General features: G+C 44.6%; 1 pseudogene; it reads right to left on the bottom strand.

Moving 5' to 3' along the window:
• Positions 1–898: 898 nt before the first annotated feature.
• LOC138663815 (zinc finger protein 182-like) overlaps positions 899–14,484 on the bottom strand; it is a 48,734-nt pseudogene continuing 35,148 nt past the window's right edge.

Here is a 14,484-nt window from a genome sequence, read left to right as displayed (position 1 = left end):
CTGATTCTGGCTTTATACAGTGAACCAATGATGCCTGCCCCAAGCTCAGACTGTCTGACTACGCTTCTGTCTCGCACTCCTATACATCATACTTCTGAAATTTTGGTCAGCTGGTGTAGACTCGGGGGACTGCCCTGGAATGCTACCTGGTGTCTAAATGGCAGCCCAGCCAGTGCTTAAGATCAGAGGCCCTATGAAGATTCAATAGACACAAAGTTACGCCCCTCCAGGGTAAGCCCGGCCTGCGGCGCAGAGGGTCCCTATCCACCAGCATTACAGACATACTTTACCATAAGACGCGCCCCAGGTTTAGAAAGTAGAAAAATGTTTTTCCTATTTTCTACGAATTAAATCCTCCCTCATGGTGTAAAGTGGCGGGGTCAATATCACTAACTGTAATGCATTAGGGTAGAATAGGGAAGTAAACCTATTATAAGTGTTTCTCTGCACAATGTGTTATATTTACATATAATGTCACAGAACTGACATAAATGAACACTGCAGATCACATATATATATACACACACACCCACACAAAACAATGCTGGACAGTGCATGCACACTCAGCTCTTCTACATCTGCACATTTACATTCACACACAGCTCTGCTACAGCTACACATTTACATACACACAGCTCTGCTACATATGCACATTTACACTGTCTCGGTGTTATCCTCCATCACAGGAGACTGCCTCCAGACTACAAGAGAGGCTAACTTATTAGCCAGATTTTTATGTGTTAAAAATGCATCTAATAGTCCAAGAAATGCAGTAAAGTAATTTCCCTTCGCATTTTATTATAAGACTGTCTGTTATGTGGTTTTTGTCAGTAACATATATACAATGGGGAAAATAATAAGTATTTGATACACTGCCGATTTCCCAAGTTGTCTCACCTACAAAGAATGGAGAGGTCTGTAATTTTTATCGTAGGTACACAAACAAAATCGACATTGTATCAAATACTTATTTTCTCTATTGTAGTTTCTCCCTGTGAGCATTTTTTTTGATGGTCAACAAAATATACTTTCATTTTTCACATTCTAGGTCTGATAATGGGTCCCTCCGTGTGAGATTTTAGATGTTCAAGATGGTGCCATTTTTGGGTAAAACATTTCTCACATTCTGAACAAAAGGCTTCTTCCTAGTATGAATTCTCTGGTGTCTAACAAGATATGATTTATATAAAAAACATTTCCCACATTCTAAACATGAATATGGATTCTCCTCTGTGTGAACTCTTTCATGTGCAACAAGAAATAATTTACTTGTAAAACATTTCCCACATTCTGAACATGAAAAAGGCTTCTCCCCTGTGTGAGTTTTCTGATGTCTAACAAGATATGATTTATATAAAAAACTTTTCACACATTCTGAACATGAATATGGTTTATCCCCAGTGTGAATTTTCTGGTGTTTATTAAGATGTACTTTACGTGCAAAACATTTCCCACATTCTGAACATGAAAAAGGCTTCTCCCCTGTGTGAGTTCTTTGATGTCTAACAAGATATGATTTATATAAAAAACATTTCCCACATTCTGAACATGAATATGGTTTCTCCCCTGTGTGAGTTCTTTGATGTGCAACAAGAAGTGGTTTACTAGTAAAACATTTCCCACATTCTGAACAGGTATAAGGCTTCTCCCCTGTGTGAGTTCTCTGGTGTCTAACACAATGTGATTTCTCTACAAAACATTTCCCACATACTGAACATGAAAAAGGCTTTTCCCCTTTGTGAACTCTCTGGTGTGTAACAAGATGTGATCTTTGTCCATAACATTTTCCACATTCTGAACATGAATGTGCCTTCTTCCCACTGTGAGTTCTTCGGTGAATAACAAGACAAGAATTCCGGCTAAAACATTTCCCACATTCTGAACATGAAAAAGGCTTCTCCCCTGTGTGAGATCTCTGGTGTCTAACAAGATGTGATTTATATACAAAACAGTTCCCACATTCTGAACATGAAAACGGTTTTTCCCCTGTGTGAGTTCTCTGGTGTGTAACAAGATGTGATCTGTGTCCATAACATTTTCCACATTCTAAACATGAATATGGCTGCTCCCCTGTGTGAGTTCTCTGGTGAATAACAAGATAAGATTTCCGGTTAAAACATTTCCCACATTCCGAACACTGATGTGACTTCTCACCTGTGTGAGTTTTCTGATGTCTGTTAAGTTTTGATCTCACTTTAAAACATTTACCACATTCTGAACATGAATATGGATTCTCCCCAATATGAGTTATCTGGTGCCTAACCAGATCTGATTCCTGATTAAAATTTCTCCCACATCTGGAACAAGAAAATCTCTTCTCCTCTATGTGAATTTTTTGATGTTTAACAAAAGATGTTTCAAGGGGAAAACCATGTCCATGTTCTGAAATTGTCTTCTTTGCTTTAAGAACAGTTCTTTTTTTAATGCCTCTTTTCTGACTATTAGCTGTATTAGTAGTGTGTAATGAATCATAAGATAAGACCTTTTCCAAAGGATCAGACAATAGATATTTGCTGTGAAGGGATGATGGTATATCTGGAGTAATGGCAGTCACTTCAATTGTATCCTGTGTGATCCCGATGTTATCTGAATTAAAAATTGAAGATATCAATTGTTCCTCTGATCTCCCGGTACAGTCATCTGCCAAGAATAAAACAAATTATTATTTTTTTAATAAAATATGACTGAAATTCATATTTTGAACATTTCTACTCAAAATGTCCATAGAAATGAGAAGCTATGTAGTAAAACTGAATTATTCATGAAGACAATGACAGTTCACAGTCTAATAGAAGACATCATAGCATGAACAAGTGGAATGTAGTGATCAACTGTTTGTTAATTCTGCCTACCAAATATCGGAATAAAAAGCCACCAAAAAATGTTATGTAGGTGAAAATGATACTAATAAAAAAGTTTAATTATGCTGCAAAAAAAAAACCTCCACTCAGGTGTCAAAATAGTCATTACTCCTATAGAATAACTGATGGTTATGATTTACTAAATGGAGTCACCTTATGATGTGTTCTACTGCTCTGGTTTTCTGCCATTCTGTAACATTACAAATGGTGTGTCACATATCCTCTGGAATCTGCTCCTGTAATGTCCGCTTCTATCACCAGTGGCGACCATGATTCATTCTGCAGGCGGCCCAAGTGATGGAGGAGACGTTGGAACCAGCCACTAAGAATAGGATGGCCGGGACTAATACTACCATCCAGTCTGGCAGTATGGGTGTGTGTGCTGTCCAACTGTAATAATTACCTCCCCGCTTTCAGTAATTGAAAAGCAACACTCGCTATTAAAGCTTAAAGTATATTGCTGGAAGCTCCCAGATTCAGCCTTGTTCTCCTCTGGTTCAGTTCTGCGTTCTCAGCTTCCGGCTTGAGTATTTGATGCTTTTGTGATCCTGGCCCATTTATTGAGGACTCCTGATTTTGTATTTTCTAAATTCTAGGCCTCTCAAAGTACTTTCAAAAGTGATTTTTTTTACCCCCAAAATAGGTTCTGTAAATTTAAATTTACCATATAAAAACTTGTTGCTAAACGCGTAAGTCTTATACCATCTGTGAGGCAGTGATCTAATATTGATGAATTTCGGTCTTCTTCACTTTCCCCATGTGGAGAACAAGGTACCAAAACTTCATTTCCATGGAGTCTACAGAGGTCCAGTTGTCAAATGATGAAGTGGGATTTTGGGATAAAAATTGTTGGGTGTACAGAATTGTCTGGGACACAATGAGAAGTAAAAAATTGTCAGTGAAAAAGACTTTGGAAAAGTCAATTTCTATGGAGCCAGTAATGTCAAACTGGATTCCTGATTGCACCACAAAATCAGGAATCTGTGGCTTATAATTTTCGTGAGGTGAGGTCTATACGGGGTGACTAAATATGGGCGAGATCTCTTTTTCTATCCAAGGGAGTCTGCGTGGCGGTTCAGTATCATTTGATGAAGAGGAGAAGGAAAAATAAAAGGAAGGTAGCATCCTCTCCCTCACTCTCAGTGTCGGAGGCAAGGAAGACTTATGTCTCCTTAGCTGAATACCTTGTTAAGGACAAGCAAAACATTTTTTCATGTGCGTGGTGTATGTATCAAATTTTATTTAGGTGTTTGTGTGACTTTTTGGGGAATTTTTTTTATTATTAAATTTAGACTAGAAGAAAGGATAAAATAGAAGAAAAGAATCCAGAAGGAGATAAAAATAAAAAAAGAAAATATAAAAGTTTAGTAAAAAAACACAAAAACTTAGGGGCGTGGCCAGGACGCTGAGGCGTGCATCGCTGAGCTCTCCCCGGCATTTGCACCAACACCGAACTCCTGCCTAAGTATACCACACCGTGTACCTGGGAAACCAAATCCTCCAGGAGGCTCCTCCTAGACCCCTACTGGCCAGATTTTTCAACTGGAAAGACAGAGATAATATCCTGCAATTGGCACAAAAGGCCCAAGTTATTAAACATGAAGGTGTCACTGTAATGTTGTTTCCAGACTTTTTAGCAGATTTGCAGAAAGGAAGAGCCTCGTTTAACTTCGGTTAAGAGACGCCTGAAAAGTTCCAATGTGATTTATTCAATGGCGTACCCAGCCAGGCTTAGGGTAGTAGATGGTGAGAGAGTATTTTTCTTTCAGAACCCGACGGAAGCAGGAGTGGATCTCCAAGAGAGAAAGTCGCCAGAAGTAGTAATAATAATCCATGTCAATATGGTAAAATTTTATTTTGTGCGCTGAACTTTACACTCCTGATGGTGAACACTGACTTGACCTTAACATACTATTGCTCTTAATCTCTTGCAATACTTACACTCATGCCTGGACTGGGTCACTGTAATGGCTAATTGTTACACTTTTATTACTGCTTATTTCCATATAGATTTGTTAATAGTTGAGCTGATATTGTCACATCTCCCCCCTTCTGAATAGACTTCCCTTTGGGATTGTGGTGATGTCTTGAGTATATAGCCACCCAAGATCCTGTTCGAAGGGAGGTTGACAGAAGAATCTGTAATGGGGTATGGCAGGGCGCCCATCTCTGGGGAGCTAATGTCATGCTTCCTGGTCTGAGAAATTGGTTATCCTTGGGGTCTAGTAAAAACTAAGGGATCGGACCAATAATTCTGTGGGTGCCCTCCCGAGGTATGGGGGGGGGGAGAAATGGAGGGGGGGAGGGGAGTTGGGGAAATCACTTTAAGGTATGCACTACATCTGATATACTTGTCATTGGTGGTTCGGATTGATGGAAAAAGAGTATGAGAATTCTAATTATGCCTATGCTTCAGTTTGGAGACGTTTATAGGCATCTCTTGTACGTACTTTTATGATAATTACTGGTCAATGTTTCTTAAAGGGAACCCGTCACCCCCAAAATTGAAGATGAGGTAAGCCCACCGGCATCAGGGGCTTATCTACAGCATTCTGTAATGCTGTAGATAAGCCCCCGATGTATCCTGAAAGATGAGAAAAAGAGGTTAGATTATACTCACCTGGGAGGGGGGGGGGGGGGCGGTCCAGTCCGATGAGCATCGTGGTCCGGTCCGGGGCCTCCCATCTTCATAGGATGACATCCTAATCTTATCCTCATGCTGCGGTGCAGGCGTACTTTGCTCTGTTGAGGGCAGAGCAAAGTACTGCAGTGCGCAGGCGCTGGGCCTCTCTAACCTTTCCCGGCGCCTGCGCACTGCAGTACTTTGCTCTGCCCTCAACAGGGCAAAGTAAGCCTGCGCCAGAGCCGCAGCGTGAGGACAAGAAGAGGACGTCATTGTAAGAAGATGAAGGGCCCCGGACCGGACCGCAATGCCCATTGGACCAGAACAGAACCGGGACCGCCCCTGGGCGAGGATAATCTAACCTCTTTTTCTCATCTTTCAGGATACAGGATACATCGGCTTATCTACAGCATCTTCGATTTTGGGGGTGACAGGTTCCCTTTAATTCAATTGGAAATTTAGTTAATGACCAGCATTGCACCTATACTTTACAGTCCAGGAATGGTTTGTATGTGATGGATATGAACACTCCAAAAGTGAGTATTATTCTGTGCAAAAATTCTCTACAAAGTCTATATGGCGTCTGTGGTGGAATATGTGTGTATATATATTTTATATATATATCTATATGTGTGTAGTGACCTCTGACATCTGTCTAGTGATAATGTAGCATCTGTCCTGAAGGCCAGTGGCACCTAGGTGTTAATATGTACTTCCTTGGGAAGAGTAGGAATTCTGTCTCCATATCTCACCAGGGGGTCTAGCTAGAGCCAAGAACAAAGGAACACTTGACACCTCTGGAGGTCTTGGAGGGGAGATGCTAAATGCTGCTTGAGGGAAGGTATCCCTGGGAACCATTTCACACATGTCTCCAGAGGAAAATAATATATATTCATTAGTACGCGGCCGTGGCCCAATCAAACAGGCAGCAGTTATGATATTGGCCTGAGGGGCCGGTCTAGAAACCTGACCTCAGACCAAAGTTATAAATTTAGGCTGCAGACAGAGAATGGTGTTCACATGTGAGGGCAGCCTGAAAAGCTGATGTGTTCCACAACTACACTCACCCCCCCCCCCCCCTCAGGGAGCAGAAAGCAGACTACAAGTTAGATGATTTCTGTAAGTTTTCTCCTCTTTATTTTATACTGTTTTGCATAAGTTGTATGTCTTTTTATTATCATATTTTTATACCATTTTCTTGTAAGCATTTAACCTTTTTCTATTAAAGTATAAACTTTAATAAGTTGAACCTTGAATGTTCTAAAGAATCCATAGCCTAGAGGTGTGTGAGCCTTATGAGTGATAGACATATTTTGATTAGTTATTTCTGGGACTCATCGCCTGTGTCTTCGATGAGTGGTGGCAGCGCGTATGAGCGGGTGTGTGGCCTGGGTCGGTGTGTGATTTATGCTCCCATTACAGCATAGGACAGAGGTTGAATGCTGGACAGAGAGTGGGGAGATAGATTAACCCTTGCAGGCACAACCCAAAGTCACGTGTGAGAGCAGACACGTGACGAATAAGTGACACCACGGAGCAGCGATTCGTGACAATTGGTGGCAGAGCAGTGGGATAGAATTATTTCTATTAGAGCATTAGTGCAGGGTTTAAGTAATTATTCCCTGTACTAAAGAATTGGTATCCTTGCGAGGAGTGCACCAGTTCTTCAAGGTTCAACTCAGTGCTTACTTAGACATACTTGCAAACAGTTTCCCCTCCCCGTTTTTCTTTTCTATCTTTTATTTGGCAAAGGCTGTTCATCGATATGGCAGCCCAGTGCAAGAAGCAGAGCAAGGAAGCTCTGACCAACCTCTGTGAGCAGAGAGGAATAGAGAGAGCCGACAGATCCAAGGAACTGCTGATACGTGCCTTGGTCGAGCAGGACATAGAGCAAAGTGCTGGAACATCAGGGCAAGGAGAGAGCCCACCTCAGAGAGACCCAGCAATGCCAGCTCTTGCACCGGAGATGCCTGATGGAAATGTCAGCAATGCCAGTGCTGATGAGCCTATGGACTGTACTTTGCAAATGGACTTACAACGGCTGGGAACAAGTGATCCCAATCTGCGCATGCAGCTTATTCTACAGCACTGACAGGCTGCAGACCGACAGGCTGAGAGAGAGGCTGCAGAACGCCGGGAGGAGAGAGCTTTCCAGCTTCAGATGGCTCAACTAGAGCGGGGTATCAGTCCTCAGATAACCCCCTCCCAGGACATAAATCCAAGGAGGCCAAGTCTTGAAAACTTCCCTGTGATGGAGAAGGATACGGACTTAGATACTTTCCTGCGGGGGGTTGAAAAAACCTGCAGGCAGTACCATCTACCCCGTGAGCAGTGGGCACAGTATCTAACCCCAGGGTTGAGAGGCAAAGCCCTGGAAGTTTTTGCTGGCCTCCCACCAGAGCTAGATGCGAATTATGAGGCCATAAAGGAGGCCCTGATCAGGAAATACAATCTGACACCAGAAGTGTATCGTAGAAAGTTCCAGAACCTACAACGTGGATCAACTGACAGCTATGCGGATGTTGTGGGCACTTTCTGTCAACAGTTTTGAGGACTTAACAGATCTTATGGTGAAGGATCAATTTCTTCACATGTGCCCCACGGATGTACGACAATTTGTGTGTGATCGGGAGCCACAAACTGCGGATCAGGCTGCAAGGATTGCGGACAGCTATGTGGCTAACAGGATGCCTGAGGTGCGGAAGCCATCGGGATTCAGCTGGAGGGGAGGTAAGCGAAATGGGGACCCTTCTCCCTCTGCCGGCCGATCACCAGTGCTGTCCAAGCCCACCTCCTATGGGGCCCCGGGAAATAGACATTCTCTAGGCGATGCACGCCGGTGCTTCTCCTGCAACAAAGTGGGACATGTTAGCGCTGTCTGCCCTGATAGGGAGAAACGACCAACTACCACCACAAAGCCGACTGTGCCCCCACCGTCTGTCCTCTTTGTAGCCGGCTCTGATGTGAGGGCAAATGAGAACTGTCAATCTGTCACTGTTGGCAATAAAGTCACCATTGGTCTCAGAGACACTGGGGCAGAGGTGACCCTGGTGCATCCAGCCATGATAACCCCTGCCGATATCATACCAGGAAAGACGATGTCTATAACCGGGATTGGAGGGGTCAGCCCCGCCGTGCCCATGGCCCGTGTGTACCTGGATTGGGGAGCAGGGAAAGGACTGAGAGAAGTGCGAGTATCAGAGGCTATTCCCACCAATGTGTTGCTAGGCACGGACCTGGGGAGGATGGTGTCCCACTATGTTCCTCCCTTGCAAGTGAATGATGCAGAGAAGGTGGAAGAAAGTGACCCACCTGAGATCCCGTGCGAGGAGGGAAAATGTCCCAATGCACAGGACTGTAAATATGTGGCAGCTGTGACCCGGAGTCAGGCTGCCGCTCAGACTCAGGCCCAGAGATTAGAGGATGAGTCTCAGACAGAACTGCCAGAACAGGAGGCCCATACTGTGGTCCCGGAGCCTCCATACATGGCAGACCCACCAAGGTCCCTGATAACAGACACTGAAAACTCAGCTTCAGACCAGAGCCTGGCAGTCACACTAGGCCGGGGCCTGCAGGCTGACCGTCAGAGCTTCCAGGAGGCCCTGCAGACAGATGCCAGTCTGGAGGAGCTCAGATGTCTTGCAGACCAACCCCCTGCTGCTTCTGGCAAAGAGAGAGTATACTGGGACCAGGGCAGACTGTATACAGAGACTATCCCCACGGATACTACAGAATCTTGGGACTATGAACGGCGGCTGATCGTCCCTTATCCATTTAGGGAACAATTATTGAGGATTGCCCATGAAATTCCTTTGGCCGGACACCTTGGAATACAAAAGACTAAAGCTCGCCTGACACATAACTTCTATTGGCCCAAGATGGGGACAGATATTGCCAATTACTGCCGATCATGTGTAGTTTGTCAGCGAGTTGGAAAGTCCGGGAATATACAGAAAGCTCCATTGATACCACTGCCTGTGATCGATGAACCTTTCCAGCGAGTGGCTTTGGATATCATAGGGCCACTTGCAATCCCTAGCAGCTCTGGCAAAAAGTACATCCTCACAGTGGTGGACTATGCTACACGATACCCGGAAGCTGTGGCACTATCCTCCATCCGAGCAGACAAAGTGGCGGATGCTTTACTGACTGTGTTCTCTCGTGTGGGTTTCCGCAGGGAAATGTTGACCGATCAGGGAACCCAGTTCATGTCTGATCTGATGGAAAGCCTCTGTGAAAGAATACAAGTACAGCATCTTGTGGCCAGCGCCTATCATCCCCAAACCAACGGACTCTGCAAGCGCTTCAATGGGACATTAAAGCAAATGCTCAAAATGTTGGTGGAGACTGAAGGGAGAGACTGGGAGCGGTACCTTCCCCATCTGCTGTTTGCCTACAGAGAGGTACCCCAGGCGTCTACTGGATTCTCCCCCTTTGAACTGGTCTATGGGAGGAGGGTCAGGGGGCCACTTGATTTGATTAAGGACTGTTGGGAGGACGACCCCAGCACTACTAGAGTCTCAGTGGTCGAATATGTACTGCGGCTCAGAGAGAGAATGCAGAAACTGAGCAACCTGGTCCATGAGAACGTGACCCAGGCCCAAATCAACCAGAAGGTCTGGTACGACCGTAATGCCAGACTAAGGGCCTACGAGGAAGGGCAGAAGATTTGGGTGTTGGTCCCTATGTTACAGAACAAATTGCAGGCCGCATGGGAGGGACCATATACTGTACATAAGCGGCTGAATGATGTTAATTATGTGGTGACCCTAGATGAGCATGCAAAGCGTCAGAAAGTCTTTCATGTAAATATGTTGAAGGCTCATCATGGCAGGGAGGCCTGTGTCTTACCTGTCTGTAGCCTGCATGGAGTACCTGGAGTCAGCAGAGTTTAACCCTGAGCTACCCCACAGTCAGAGGTCTGAGCTGATGGGGGCGCTCAGCGAGTTCAATGAAGTCTTCACAGGGGAGCCTGGGAGGACACACTTAGCAGTTCACCATGTGGACACTGGTACTAATCCCCCAGTACGGCAGTCGGCGTACCGTGTGTCGGCAGAGGTGAAGGCACACATGAGGGAACAGGTAGAGGAGATGCTGAAACTCAAGGTGATACAAAAATCCCAGAGTGCCTGGGCCTCGCCTGTGGTTCTTGTCCCAAAAAAGGACCGTACTACCCGGTTCTGTGTAGACTACAGGAAATTAAATGTATTGACTACATGTGAGGTCTACCCCATGCCGAGGATAGATGAGCTGTTAGAGCAGCTATCTAAAGCATCGTACCTTACCATCATGGACCTGAGTAGGGGATATTGGCAGATACCCCTGACCAGAGAAGCTCAGGAGAGGTCTGCCTTTATAACGCCATTCGGGCTGTTTGAGTTTCTGGTGATGCCCTTTGGTATGAAGAATGCCCCTGCCACCTTCCAGAGGTTGGTCAATCACTTATTGGAAGGATGTGATGGTTTTGCCATCGCTTATCTTGATGATATAGCCATCTTACACATGGTACACAAAATGAGAATGCTTGGTCTGGGGGAAAATGTGTGTAAATGGGTTAGTAACTGGCTTAGTGATAGAAAGCAGAGGGTGGTTATAAATGGTATAGTCTCTAACTGGGTCGCTGTGACCAGTGGGGTACCGCAGGGGTCAGTATTGGGACCTGTTCTCTTCAACATATTCATTAATGATCTGGTAGAAGGTTTACACAGTAAAATATCGATATTTGCAGATGATACAAAACTATGTAAAGCAGTTAATACAAGAGAAGATAGTATTCTGCTACAGATGGATCTGGATAAGTTGGAAACTTGGGCTGAAAGGTGGCAGATGAGGTTTAACAATGATAAATGTAAGGTTATACACATGGGAAGAGGGAATCAATATCACCATTACACACTGAACGGGAAACCACTGGGTAAATCTGACAGGGAGAAGGACTTGGGGATCCTAGTTAATGATAAACTTACCTGGAGCAGCCAGTGCCAGGCAGCAGCTGCCAAGGCAAACAGGATCATGGGGTGCATTAAAAGAGGTCTGGATACACATGATGAGAGCATTATACTGCCTCTGTACAAATCCCTAGTTAGACCGCACATGGAGTACTGTGTCCAGTTTTGGGCACCGGTGCTCAAGAAGGATATAATGGAACTAGAGAGAGTACAAAGGAGGGCAACAAAATTAATAAAGGGGATGGGAGAACTACAATACCCAGATAGATTAGCGAAATTAGGATTATTTAGTCTAGAAAAAAGACGACTGAGGGGCGATCTAATAACCATGTATAAGTATATAAGGGGACAATACAAATATCTCGCTGAGGATCTGTTTATACCAAGGAAGGTGACGGGCACAAGGGGGCATTCTTTGCGTCTGGAGGAGAGAAGGTTTTTCCACCAACATAGAAGAGGATTCTTTACTGTTAGGGCAGTGAGAATCTGGAATTGCTTGCCTGAGGAGGTGGTGATGGCGAACTCAGTCGAGGGGTTCAAGAGAGGCCTGGATGTCTTCCTGGAGCAGAACAATATTGTATCATACAATTATTAGGTTCTGTAGAAGGACGTAGATCTGGGTACTTATTATGATGGAATATAGGCTGAACTGGATGGACAAATGTCTTTTTTCGGCCTTACTAACTATGTTACTATGTTACATCTTTAGTGATTCTTGGGAGGAACACCTCGTACATCTTTCGCAGGTGTTGCAAAAGCTTAAAACTGCAGGTCTTCCCGTTAAGCCAGGGAAGTGTCAGGTAGCCATGCAGGAAGTTCAATACCTGGGACACCGGGTGGGGGGAGGACTGCTAAAACCTGAGCCAGGGAAGGTAGAAGCCATTACAGCCTGGGCCACCCCACGAACCAAGAAGCAGGTACTGTCCTTCCTGGGTACGGCTGGCTACTATAGGAGGTTTGTACCAAACTACAGTACTCTGGCCAAACCATCAACTGATCTGACCAGGAAGAGACTTCCTAAAATTGTCTCCTGGAGTCCTCAGTGTGAGGAATCATTTTCTGCCCTAAAGTCGGCATTGGTTAGTTCACCCGTCCTGCAGGCTCCAGATTTCACTCGCCGGTTTGTAGTGCAGACAGATGCCAGCACCTATGGGCTAGGTGCAGTTCTCAGCCAGGTGAACCAACAAGGAGAGGAACACCCAATTCTGTACCTAAGCAGGAAACTCCTGCCCAGAGAAGTGGCTTATGCCACCATTGAAAAAGAATGTTTGGCAATTGTGTGGGCTCTGCAGAAGCTGCAGCCATACCTTTATGGGCGCAACTTCACCGTGATCACAGATCATAACCCACTGAGTTGGCTCAACCGAGTAGTTGGGGACAATGGGAAATTGCTTAGATGGAGTTTGATACTTCAGCAATATGATTTCACAATTCAGCACAAGAAGGGAGTTGATCATGGCAATGCCGATGGCCTTTCTCGCCAAGATGGCACAGAACCAGATACGTGCTCGGGAGCTGACCTGTAAGTCAACCCCCATGCACATTCATAAGGAGGGAGGTGTGGTGGAATATGTGCGTATATATATTATATATATCTATATGTGTGTAGTGACCTCTGACATCTGTCTATTGATAATGTAGCATCTGTCCTGAAGGCCAGTGGCACCTAGGTGTTAATATGTACTTCCTTGGGAAGAGTAGGAATTCTGTCTCCATATCTCACCAGGGGGTCTAGCTAGAGCCAAGAACAAAGGAACACTTGACACCTCTGAGGTCTTGGAGGGGAGATGCTAAATGCTGCTTGAGGGAAGGTATCCCTGGGAACCATTTCACAAGGTGTGTGATTTATGCTCCCATTACAGCATAGGACAGAGGTTGAATGCTGGACAGAGAGTGGGGAGATAGATTAACCCTTGCAGGCACAACCCAAAGTCACGTGTGAGAGCAGACACGTGACGAATAAGTGACACCACGGAGCAGCGATCCGTGACAGCGTCACTTAAACTACTTTGATGGAACATTAGGGGACTGGGGACCACTAGGAAACGGAATATGGTATTCTCTCAAATACGTAAAACACAGGCTCAGATAATATGTCTTCAAGAAACCCACCTAACACCAGACACAATATCCAGAATGATTAAACCTCGGATACAATGACAGAAACATGCTACACACACGTCCTGTTCTAGGGTGGTAGTCATTATGATACATAAATATCTGCGATGGTCGATTCAAAAGGTTAAGAGAGACCCCCGGAAGGAATATTTATTTTTATTTATGCATTTATAGAGAATACTAGATGATAGCCAGATTCTAACGCATCGGGTATTCTAGAATATGTATGCAGTTTATTTATGAAGATTTTAGAATAATGAAATTTATACACAGGATTCGGCCGGCCGCGACCAATTAGCGAAGCGTGGTTCAAATCCGGCGCCAATTCGCGTCCGGACTGTGCCTGTCGCTGATTGTTTGCGGCCGGAAACGTAGTATATAGCACAGCCATGTAGTATGGGCCAACATACCAACAACAGTGTGTGGCAACCTTGTGAAGACTTACAGAAAACGTTTGACCTCTGTCATTGCCAACAAAGGATATATTACAAAGTATTGAGATGAAATTTTGTTTCTGACCAAATACTTATTTTCCACCATAATATGCAAATAAATTGTTAAAAAAACAGACAATGTGATTTTCTGGATTTTTTTTCTCAGTTTGTCTCCCATAGTTGAGGTCTACCTATGATGTAAATTACAGACGCCTCTCATCTTTTTAAATGGTGGAACTTGCACTATTGCTGACTGACTAAATACTTTTTTGCCCCACTGTATATAACAGCCCACGCAGTAAATAGCACAGCCATGTAGTACATAGCAAAGCCACGTGGTATATTGCACAGCCACATAGTATATAGCACAGCCCACGGAGTATATAGCACAGCCCACGGAGTATATAGCATAGCCCACGGAGTATATAGCACAGCCACGTAGTATATAACACAGCCACATAGTATATAACACAGCCCACGGAGTATATAGCACAGCCCAC

The sequence above is a fragment of the Ranitomeya imitator genome, chromosome 2 (assembly GCF_032444005.1).
Source record: "Ranitomeya imitator isolate aRanImi1 chromosome 2, aRanImi1.pri, whole genome shotgun sequence".
Classification (NCBI taxonomy): domain Eukaryota; kingdom Metazoa; phylum Chordata; class Amphibia; order Anura; family Dendrobatidae; genus Ranitomeya; species Ranitomeya imitator.
Note: the sequence above shows the minus strand (reverse complement) of the source record. Positions and strands in the feature narration are given on the sequence as shown.